At 43.8% G+C, this 12,223-nt stretch overlaps 1 protein-coding gene across 2 annotated transcripts in view; it reads right to left on the bottom strand.

Annotated features, from left to right (window-relative positions):
- Positions 1–10,873, bottom strand: part of RCAN2 (regulator of calcineurin 2) — a 265,183-nt gene extending 254,310 nt beyond the window's left edge. Inside the window, exons 1-2 of one of the 2 annotated variants that reach the window (XM_012664676.1) lie at positions 10,696–10,873; positions 7,694–7,696 (exon numbers count right to left, since the gene is read on the bottom strand). The gene's annotated coding sequence lies outside the window, so the exon portion shown is untranslated. Of the gene's footprint in view, positions 1–7,693; positions 7,697–9,955; positions 10,108–10,695 lie in introns of those variants that run through there. The other variant, XM_012664675.1, reaches the window with a different exon arrangement.
- Positions 10,874–12,223: the final 1,350 nt, after the last annotated feature.

Below are 12,223 nucleotides of genomic sequence, written 5' to 3'. Positions count from 1 at the left end.
TCAGGAGTTCTAGACCAACCTGAGCAAGAGCAAGACTCCATTTCTACTAAAAATAGAAAGAAATTAATCGGACAACTAAAAATATATAGAAAAAATTAGCCAGGCATGGTGGCACATGCCTGTGGAGGCTGAGGTAGAAGGATCGCTTGAGCCCAGGAGTTTGAGGTTGCTGTGAGCTAGGCTGATGCCAAGGCACTCTAGCCCGGGCAACACAGTGAGACTCTGTCTCGAAAAAAAAGTAAATAAATAAACCATTACCAGTCCTAGGATGAGGAAAGAGGTATAAAAATGGTGTGTTTAAGTAATAATTAGGATACTATAAAGGACGCATATAAATATCTCAATAATAAAAATCTAAAAGCAAGAAGAGGCATAATTTTGTTGATATTTTGGAAAATCACTGAAAGGATTGGCCTGATCAAAAAAGGAATAGTTAAAACTGAATAAAAAAATATTTGGGAAAAAAAAAACAACAACAACCTATTCTCTTAGTGATGAGCTCTCACCAAACTCGATAATGAACCATTTCTAGATAATGAATCAAGGTTAGATGCTGATCAACTGGCTTCAAATGACTACTAGGTTATTTTTTTTAATATTAAAAAATTATTCTTCGGTTAATTGTTTAGATTCTAACATCTGAACATCACTCCTCTTTTTTGGAGGAAGAAAAATGTCTACATCTTTGTCTTTATTTTTCCATTCTTTTTGGAGCAGGAGGCATGAGTTTAGCTTTTCCAAGCCTTAGGATCACTGGGATGAAGTATGAGAAGAAGAATGGAGACAGAAGCTACAGGGAGAGTCCCCAAACAGTCATAGGCAGATTCTGCCACGATCTGGGCTCATGTCTCCAGAAATGGAATAATTCAAAGAGAATCATGGTCAATGGGGAGATTGAGGGGCGGAGGGATGCCCTTGTGATCTGATAAGACATCCAGAATGCTGGGCTCCCTGCCATACAGAAATGGGTCCTGAACACTAGTTAGCTAAAGATCTCTAACTTTATTATTCTTCGGATTTTCTTTCCTATAAGATATGCCCTTGAAATTTATACTGTCATAAAAATACCTAGGATTGGTTTTCATGCATATCCATTAAGATATTTCCAATTTTGTTCAGATAAAATAACCTTCTCATAATATCACACCTTGGCTTCAATTGTAAGACAATAGCCAGGAGTGGCAGTGAGGACATCATAAAGGTTGAGCTGAGAGGAAGAGGTTGAATGAAGGGTAAAAAGAGACACTGAAAGTGCAGCAGATGTCTGGTTCTTATCACCCAAGACAGAAGCCTCTTTGATAAGTATGGTCATACTTGTATCACTGTGACATTTCAGGAGCTATTTTAAAGAACAAAACTAGAAGCATCATGAGGAACTACTACATTTGGGGATTTCTACACTGGGAGCCCCTAAAGTTCCTTCCAAAATACTGACAGGATCATTCTCTTCAGTGCTTGCCCTATGGCCTCCTGGGGCTGGCTAGGTTAATGAACAGAAGCAGGAAGGAGCAGAGGGCCACCCAGGGGAGACCACACACCTGGGTTTCCCCACAGGGCCACTATGGACTGTCTTATGTCCCAGGTAAGCTATTAATGATTTCACTAGAACATAACTGGGCCCATCTAGAGCCAGCCTGAATTTTTCAGCGTCCCCAGTTTCCACTTTAATCATCTGAGCAGTTTTTATACAGGCTGAAGGAATCCGTTGTTGGCTTGAATCAAGGCAATTTGGATTCAGGGGAGCTCTTCGGGTTTACCATTCAGTCTTACCTCCACCTGGAGCTGACCTTTCCAAATTGGTTTACCCACCTGTGGGAGCTGTGAAAGCCTTCCTAACCTTCCAGAACAAAAGACACCGGACCTCCCAGCAGGGTTGCAAACAGAATGAGAAGGAATTCTCCTCTCCCCATCCATGACATCTCAGGAGGCTGAAACCAAACCAAAGTCCAGGGTACAAGCCAAAAATTCCCACGGAGTCTTCATGTGCTGTGGCACTTAGACACAAGGGCAGAGGGTAAGCCTTTGAAAATCTGAAGGAGCAAACATTTCAATTCAGAGCTTCACCTAAATGTCCCCTTGTCAAATCTGAAGTTTAATGCTAAACAACAGCTGTGTGTTGAACAGAAATCACCAAGAGACACAGAAATCAGAAAATAAAGGATACCAAATAAACACATTCTGTGATATGCCAGTTGCTGAATATCTTCTCTGACCACAACTTTTTTACACTTTTTAAAATAAATCATTGTTTGTACAACATAAAAGATCGAATGAATGTCATTAATGCCCACAGCAGGAAAAAATTAACATATTCATGAATTAGTACTTTGTTTTCACTTGTCAGGCTAAGAGATTTTGCTTTTGAGCAAACAGAATTTTGTTTGAACTACTATCAACTTACCTGAATTTACCATCTTCTATTTCAAAATTCATGTGCGGATATCTTCTTTCTTGAAAAATTATTAAACCTCAAAAGAGAAATATAAGGCTGGGTGTGGTGGCTCACACCTGTAATCCTAGCACTCTGGGAGGCCAAGGTGGGAGGATCACTTGAGGTCAGCAGTTCAAGACCAGCCTAAGCAAGAGTGAGGCCCCTGTCTCCACTGAAAATAGAAAAAATTAGCCAGGCAACTAAATACAGAAAAAATCAGCTGGGCATGGTGGTGCATGCCTATAGTCCCAGCTACTTGGGAGGGTGAGGCAGGAGGATTGCTTTAGCCCAGGAGTTTGAGGTTGCTGTGAACTAGGCTGACACCATGGCATTCTAGCCCGGGCAACAGAGTGAGACTCTGTCTCAAAAAAAAAAAAAGGAGTATAAATTGAACATTGATTTGTCTAGGCCAGGTACTGACTAGGCTTTTAGCTTTAATAGTTACAGAAGTCAAAATAAAAAATAAATTATATTAATCTGTCCTTCAGATAATTTTATGGGGAAAATAATTCAAATTGGCTGTTTACCTCAATAAATTGGTCAATACAATCAAATACTGTAGTTAATATGGTAGCCTAATAGTGAATGCAGAGACCTTTTTTGGAAAGACTAAGTTGATTAGTCATCAATTAAAAATTCCAGAATAATGACCATTTGGGAATTGGATATTCTTGATCATTCATGACCATGAAGATTTTTAAGAAGATTCTAACTGATTATCCTAGTTATTTATTCAAAATGGTCTACTCTGCGTTGTGTCTCATTGAATGGAAGGTGAAAAAAGACGTGCCTGACCGAAGTTTGCTCAAAAGTGGAAGGGGAACCACCCGAAACCAACTAAGGCAACAATAAGACTAATAACAATAAGTACCCATATTTGCTTTCAATATTTTCAGGATCTGAAAACTCTGTTTTGCTGAACAAAGAAGCCAGAAGCAAACTGAACCAGTTCCCACTTAACCAGAGGTTGCTTTTTCTACTTACTAATAGTCTAAATCAGCCTTAGCAGCTCAACAGGCTGTGATGACAGCTGTCAACAGTCAGGCCTCACTCAGGCCACAGCATCCATGTGCCAGACTGCTGATAACAGAACCATCAGGAGAGAAGCTAATCCACGAAAATCATTTTTCCCACAAAGCTAATGCATGTTAAATCTACTAGGTCCCCACCCACCCATCCTCGATTCCCCAAAAGAAAGCCTAATTAACCTCCTTGAACCTAGCCGTATGCATGAATATTTCCAGAGTGGGTGTTATCTCTGAAAAACACCAATAGTATCCAGCCCTTATCTTCACCGGAAACAGTGCTTACAAGCAGGACAGAGGTAAGACCTGCATTCTCATGCATTCTCATGCATTGCTTGTGGGAATTTTAATTAGCACCTCCTGGAAAAGCAATTAAAAACAATGTGAATATATAGAGAAAACCTTAAGAATGTCCATCTATTTGAGCCAATAATTCTACTTTTAACAATCAATCCAAAACATAGAAAAAGATTGTGCTCAAAGATGTTTATCAAAGTATTATTTATGATATTTTGAATAATTAGGAACTATCTGAATGCTCAACACTAGGGGAGAATGTAAGTGAATTATGGTAAAAGTATATATGGGAATGCTATGTGGCTATTGAAAACCATGTTCAAAAGATTATTGACCTCACACGAAAAGTTATTTAAAATGTTTGGTGACATACACAGGATGCAAAGTTCTATACAGTTATGATCCCAATTCTATAAAGATATGCATATTAAAAAAAGACTGAAAAGAAATACACCAAAATGTTAATAGTAATAATTATCCTTCACTCATGGTAGTATGTGTGATTTTAATTTTCTTTTTATACTTTCCTGCATTTTCCAGAATTTTTATAGAAAGCACATATGTCCAAGAAAAAAGAAAAAACACTAAAAAATCATGGCAGAGGGTCTCTAGGTTTCCTGCTGAATACACAGACCTCATCAGACACCGGGAAATATTTCTACCTTTCTTGAGCAGACTCTATGTTCTGTCTGTCACTCACTCTGTAAACCCTGGTGATGACTTCTTGCATTCCACATCATGCCTATCCCTTAAGGCTTTGACGTTCAGCCTTCTCTGTTTAAACTAAAACATCCCCCTGGCAGGTACCTCTTCTCTGCAAATCATGGTCTCCTTCCCCTTTACCAGCTGGACCCAGTTTCATGTCCTAATCAGCTCATCCTGGCATGGCCTGGCCTGGCCCAGCCCACACTTGGTACTGACAACAAACATTCTTTAAAGAAAACAAAAGGGCACCAAAGAATAGGCCAAGGAAATACAGTATTATTAATGTATTACATAAACGTATTTTATATACAGTGGACCTTCCTCCCCTCACTGCCATGGTTCTATATCAGCCCCAAATACAACTGATCTCCCGGGAGGTCCCTATTGTGACAGTCACCTTAACGTGTGCGCAGAGCATTCCATTTCTCAGTGCACATTCACGAACACAGAGCATGTCACCTTCACACCTCTGTAAGGTGGGGAGATTAAGTATTACTTTCCTAATTGTACAGTTAAGAAAACTGCAACTCAGAGACGGGGCACCGAGTGGCTTATTCTCCCTGATCCTCAGGGTGTGCTCATCTGTAAATAGCGATGATAACACCCACCTCGTGGAGCAGTTGTAAGGATTAAATGAGATAATGTATATAGGGTGCTGAGCAAAGTGTCTGGAACAGGGGCAGCATTCAACAAATGCCAGTTTCTATGACTGTTAGGTCAATGGGAAGCTCAAGGTCACATAGTTGGGAAGTGACAGCATCAGGATTGGAATCCAGACCTTTTCATGCCAAGCCCATGGTTTTTATACATCATTCTCAACACTGTAAGAGAAGTATTAAGGCAAAGCCCCTGGCCTCAAAGAACTTCTTAATAATATTTTGTAGCAGGCAGAGCTCAATTACATGAAACACTAAAGCGGTTATTCCCACAAAGAACTAAGGCAACAGTAATAAAAACTAGGACCTAGCTGTAAAATCGTACAATTCTTTTGTTCGATAGTTACCATTAAAATGTCTTTTTATGCATACATTCCAAAGCTTAGGAGCTAAGCATTCCACGCCTCATTTTAAAGTACGTTGGGTATGAGAGATCACATAAGAAAATAAAGCCCTTCTCATCCCTACTATAGAAAATATTTTTGTGGGCATTCTGAACTGCAGGAAGTATGAGCTATTTTTGGAAGCATTTCTTTAACTTCTAGAAAGTACCATTCATGGTCACACACTTTATTATTTTTTAAGGGATTTAAAAACAGTTTCAGTTGAGTTTAAAGCTGCTTCCACCTTTTTTAAAAAATTCCTCAACAAGATTAATTTAACTTACAATATGTGACATCTGACAGTTGGTAACAAGCAAAAAGACACAAGGACAGGGAACATTTCACAGGTGAAGGCAGAAAGCTCTTCAGGAAGATCGAAATGCAAGCGTGTGCACAGAGACACACAGAACAGGAAGCCGTTCCATCCCTCTATGTCCTATGCCATAATGAGAATTCCTCCTAGGCAAAGCTCTTTCTTTACAGCAACCTTGGCCTCCTTATAAGCTGGCAAAAGAGTTAAAACCTCTGTGTTGTGAGATGTTGAAGCTTCTTTATATTTAAGAGGGTAATTTATTAATGTACACTTGAGAGGTTCCCCTGTTGAAAGATATTTAATGCTGTGCGTGTTTTCATATTACCAATATGTACATCTTTCTTAGATAGATAGATGATACTCAACTAAGGGGTGGCCCCTATCAAAACTATGCAGTAGGAAAGTTTGTCTTCAAAAGAACTCTACCATCCCTTTCTACATGTCTGCTACTCAGGGGGAAAGGCATGGAGACCCCTATTCCCTGATCATCTTCAAGGAGATTGACTTATGTGTAGTACCCGGCTTAATCCTTACCACAACCTTATAACATGTGTATCAGTCACCCCAGTTTTACAGAGAGGAGGAAACTTTTGTAGTGTTTAAGTAACATGTCTAAAGTAAAGACAGTGATTAGTGACTATGGAGATTCCTCTACTTTAATGCCCATGCAGGGCTCCTCTTCCTGAACTGGGCTCCCCCAACATCGGGAACCCCCATTAGCTCTGTATGATGGATTAGATCACACCAAGCTGTTAAGGACAAGCCACCCATTTGAGTTAATCCTCTTGGAGATGTTCCTATTCTAAAAGTGACCAGACAAGTACAATCTTAACCAAATCGATAGCTCTAGCAGCAGAATCTGAGGCAAGACAGCACGACTTCAGGATGCCAAGACTCCTTAGAGGACATTTGACCAAACTCTTCTCCCACTAATATACAGATTTGAAATAACTAAGGCCTGAGACGGGATGTGATTTTGCAAAAGTCACACAGCAAATCAGGTGCAGAGCCCAGTTAAAAGCCAGAACTCCTGACTCAGTCCAGTTCCCCTTTATGGGATCGGCCACAAATATTCAAGCCTAGGGTAAAAAACACATTGTAGGTTAAATAGGAATTGTTTTGGTGTATTAATTCATATTGGCCATTCAGAATGCTGATCAGAGCCTGAGCTTCAACCTTGGCTGTACCTCTTACTAATTGTGACTTGGACAAGGCATCCTCTCTTTGTCTTGGCTTTATTGTCAATTATGTGAGCATAACAACAGCGCCTGCCTCAGAAAGTTGATGGGAGAATCACATGTGATAGTACAGTTTTAACTTCTTTGTGCTCAGCATATAGTAAGCAGTGAATAAATGGTAGACATTCTTATTATCATTATTATGACTATTACCACTGTGGTCGTTCAAATAACTGAGTTCATACTTTCACTTTTGGGGATAAAGGCTGAGACAACTTCTCACTATCAAGTGCACCTCCCTCTTCTCCAAAGGCAGCCCTAGACAGTTTTAGGAATTAAGGCAAGTAAGGTCAGTAGAAGATTAGCACAGGGAATAAAGAAAACACCTCTGAAAATAAAAGTGCCTACTGAGCATTTTCATGTGGTTGTTTAAAATAAAAATTTCCCATCTTTCTAAAACCTGCCCTCTCTCATTTACTCCTCAGTGCAGTTAAAAGCCTGACCATCTGCCTAGACATCTAAGCTTCTCCTCCGGTACCACCACCCACTTGGTGACCAAGCACCACGGATTTTTCCCTCTGAAATGGCTCTCTGTGGATCTCTTGCCCCCATGCCATCTGGTTCAGGCACACTTCGTTTTATGTTTTTGTTTTTGTTTTCTTTTGGCCTGGACCATTCCAAGGCTCTAAAATCTAAGCTCATTACTCTCTGCAACCCCACCTCCTCATTCCCTCCAAAGCCACTTTTGCAAAATATAAGTTGGATTAAATCATTTCTCCCATTAAAAGCTGTACGGTTTCACTTCCTTGGCAGGGTATATTCACAACCCAGGCCCACTGCAACCTCTCTAGACTCTCCTGCCACCCCCTTACCAGAGGACACTTAGGTGTCCTTTGAATGTGACCTTTCTGCCATGTGAGTATGCTGTTCCTTCAATGTGGCACCCCTAGTCCCTTCTCTAGAGAACTCTAACCACCTACTGGGATCCAGTTCATGTGAACTCTTCTGAAAACTCTTCCATATTCCTTCTACTCTTCTGTCCCTTGGCTCCCACTGAACTTGTTTCTACTTCCATTAAATACTCGCCATGTTGAATCATTATATTTATCTTCTTATCCCTCTTTTCTGCTAGATTGACTTCTGGGAGGCACAGATCTCATTCTTTTAGCCTCTGGCACAGGGCCTTCATAGCACACAATAGGCACTTAACAAATGACTGTTGAATCAATTTTGAGTGGATGATTCAGAAAGCAAAAACAATAAAAGAATGAGACCTCAGTGACTGTCAAAGTTGGTTTCAATAAAGAGAATGCTAGTTTCTGTAATATATATGACTATCTTCAAACGATTATGCAAGTGGTTTTTAAAAGAGTGTGATGTGTACTTGCAAATGAGAATGCTCTCAAGTTCCCACTTATGTCTGTTAAATGTTCACCACCAGAGAGAGAGAGTCCCATCCTCCCAGATTTAGGTGGGATCCGCAGGACCTGCACACACTAGGCATTTTAAAGGCTCTTGGAACCCTATAGCTTTAGCAGAGGGCATTTTCTCTCACAAAATCCTGGACTCGGGTAGCAGGTACTCAATAAATGCTGATGTGATTGCAGTGGATTTGAAAGCAATGTGCAACTCACATTTTAGTCTAATTGAACTCAATGACTGATCGTACTTAATATAATAGCTCCAAGGCTAACGAAAATCAATGAGTAGGCTGAAAAGCAGCCAAATGTTCACTCCCCTGCCTTGTTCCACAGTCAGGGCTGACCTGCCTCTTGATCGTTCCCAGCTTCCGGGCATTTCCAACTTCGCTGTGCTCCGAGAATGGAGGGGGCCAGTCGGCAAGCGCTGCCCTGTGCGTGTGCCACATCTGTCCTACGTTTTGAAGTTGGTGTAACAAAGGATCACGAAGGTGTGAAAGTTGAGTTGCATTGTTTAAAACATCCTATTTGCCTTAAAGCCTCCCTTCTGTATGATAAGTTAAGTGAGATTCTGGCTGAAGGAAGGGAGAAGTGTGAGCTGGAATGCTGTAACATCCTTTACTCTTCAATTGTGAAAAATTCTGGGACTGTGCATTAAAGGGAGCCCAGAAACTTTTTTGTTTTCACTAAACTGAGACTTCAAAAAAAATTGCTTTGGCAGTGGACTCAAATGTCCATTGAACACCTCTATCCCGATGTAAGAAACAGGAAAGAGTCAAAGCATGAGGCACTGTTATAATTCATTTTGGGATAAGAAAGAGGCCGCAGTGCCTTGGAGAATAAATCATTAACTAAAAGTCAAACCAATGCACCCTGGAAACCAGCAAGACCGGGAGGCAGCTGAGGGCTCAGGCAGTTGGGATTTGCCCGTTCCCTCTGGTGACTTCTGGAGCGAAGCATCCCACAGGCAGGACGCACCCGGCACACTGCGCTCCCGTCCATTTCACTTTTCAAACTTGAAGTTATTTTTAGATGACCCAAGCCCGCTAATCCCAAGCAGGACAATTCTCAGCCCGCTGCACCTCAAAGCACCTTCCCCCTCCGCAGCGCTTTCGGTTAAGCGCTAGGAAGAAAGGGGTCTCTCCGTTTTCTCCTCTGCTTTCTGCGTCCAGCCAGCCTCCCTTACCCCCTCTCTAATCCTCAGTTCCGGCGAACACGGGCGTCATTCTCGGTCCTTCACTCGTGCACCTGCTGCTGCTACTGGGAAGGCGAACCCTTGGGCCACTAGGAATGGGGAAGGGGCTCCTTGAGATCCGCGCCCCCTAGAGGGGCGTCTTGGGACACCTCTGTCCCCACGGCCACCACCGGGACTGACCGCTGGATGAGGAGGCACCCCATGCCACCACCCCGCCGCCCCTACCCAGCTCCCAGACCCGGCCTGGTTTGCCCGCCCCCCGCCGCGGTCCCCCGGCACGACCAGGACACCGCGCTCAGCCCTGGCGGGACAGGGTGCAGGGGCGAGCGGGGCCGGCGCGGTTATATAACCGACCTGCTGGGCGTCCGCGATGCGCCGGCGGAGGAGGAGGCGGAGGCGGCCGCTCGGGCGGTCAGCGGGGGCCGGCGACTGCGGGCGCGGCGCTGCCTGCTCACCTGCCAGCCGGTGCGAGCGCGTGTGGGGGCGGGCGCGGAGCCCGCAGGCCTGGGCGTGGGGCAGTGCGCGGCGCGCCCCGCCTCCTGGTCTCCGGTCCGTGCGCCCGCGGGTCTCTGCCTCCTCCCCGCTCCTCCCCGCAACCTCCGCCGCCGTCACCCGGGACAAAGCGGCTCCGGGGAGGGGCCCAGCCGGCGGCTCTCGCAGAAGCCGGCGGAGATGGGCGCGTCCCCAGCTCCGACTCATCGGGCCAACCTCCAATCAGACCCCGGGAAACCGAAAGCCCCTGTCTGGCCTCCTCTCATCTCCTCCCTCCTGACCCCGCGCCCTTCCCGGTCCCCCACCCACCCCACCTCCCAGGCTCTCCCCCTGCCCTCAGCCCACACGCCCCCGCCTCCACGCCAGGTGCCGGGGAGCGCGTAGAACCCTCTGGGGACCGAGCGCGGGAGCCAGCCGGCAGGGGCCCCAGCGGGAGAGGCTCCTCGGGGTCGTAGCTGGGGTGGGGGCCTCCTTGGGGGTCGAGGTGCGGAGGGGGCCGATTCTTCAGCTAAGAGTGAGTGGGCAGCCACAGCCAAGAAGAAACTGGCAGAGAAGCGAACTGTCGGTGGGGAGTATTGAGAGAGAGGGGCTTCTTACAAGACGAGTCAGCCCCCCCGACTCCGGCTGAGGACGTGCGGGGGAGCCCTTGCTGGGCTCCTGAGCTTGGTAGGCGCTGGCGCCCTCTGGCTGGGGCCCTGCGCCCGGCCCGGCCCAGGGCGCTGAAGGTGTCCTCCCTGCGTGGGCTTCACAGCTTTGCCAGGATTCGCAGCCATCAGACCTGGGGACAGAAGGGCTCTGGCTTCAAGGACTCCTACTGTGTGAAAGCCGGTGACACCAGGAGTGGGAGGCCGGTATCATACAGCAGTACAGCAAGCGGGGCTGAAGGTGAAGCAGAATCTAGGGTAGATCTGTTGCTCAACAAAGTTAACCCCAACTGAAGTCTCTGCTTTACAAAATAATAATAAAAAAAAAAGCAATTGCAATTCGGAGGGGCGAGGAAGCCTGTGGCTTACAGCATCACAGATATGAACAGGACTGAGTCTCATGGCTAGCAAATGTCAGTCAGCAAAAGATTATTATAGGGAAAGTGGGGTGAAATTAAGGGAAGGGGGCTGCAGACCACCTAAGGGAGGAAGTAAATAACAGATTTAAATCAGTTTTATGTCCTGTTATCTTTTTAAATTGCTACATAAGCCGTTTCTTTTTGCTTCTTATGCCTTTCTATTTTCTGATAACAATATTACAATTGCACTGAAGCAATCCATAAGCTTTACAATTATTCTTCAGTTGCCCAGACACTACATTGTTTTTTTCCAAGGCTGACATAGACTCGTATCTTTTTTGAAATTTTAGGACAAAGGTAGACCTTGGCTCTTCTCTCTGGTTAATCTGCTTTAATGCAAATTAAAACAGAATGTCAGAGTCAAAAATGACCTTAGACTTCTCCACGTCCAACCTTCTTCTGGATGCATAAACCCATAAATATTTGTCGATTTAGATGAATTACTGTTTGGGATAGAAATAGTCTTATATTGAGCAAAAACTTACCTCCCTAGAATTTTCTGTCGTTGGTTCTAGCTCACTTTTTAAAGCCAAAGAGACCAAGTCCGATTCCTCTTCCAAGTGACTATCTTTTGAATACGTGAAGACAGCTAGCCTGTGTAACTCCATGCTCCCCTTCCCCTTTTCAGGTAAAACATCCTTAACTCTTTAAACAACATCTTACTTGCAGTCATTCCTAGAATCTTCATCCAATCTGATGACTTTCACCTTAACAGGGTTTATTTATTTTGTGAATATAAATTTCCAAATAAAATTTTCTGCTTCTGGAAGTAATATATTCATTGTAGAAATTTTTAAAAGTTCGAAAAATGCAAGATTTAATGTGAAAATTAAAAGAGCTAATATATGTAAAACATTTAGCACAATGCCTGCCACACAGCGACACTCAATATATGTTAGCTGTTACAAAAATGAAGATGGCCATATTCCTACCAACAGATATAGTATTTTTACTTTTCTAGATGCTTTTTCTGGGTTCTCACACCCACGCATTCCTGCTTTTACTGCTAAGGGAAATTCTGGGTTTGTTAGTTTGTGTGAAGAATGGAGAATAAAAAATGAGAAAAA

The sequence above is a fragment of the Propithecus coquereli genome, unplaced genomic scaffold (assembly GCF_000956105.1).
Source record: "Propithecus coquereli isolate 6110/MARCELLA unplaced genomic scaffold, Pcoq_1.0 Scaffold90, whole genome shotgun sequence".
In the NCBI taxonomy this organism is placed as follows: Eukaryota; Metazoa; Chordata; class Mammalia; order Primates; family Indriidae; genus Propithecus; species Propithecus coquereli.
This window is presented reverse-complemented; position numbering and strand designations above follow the sequence as displayed.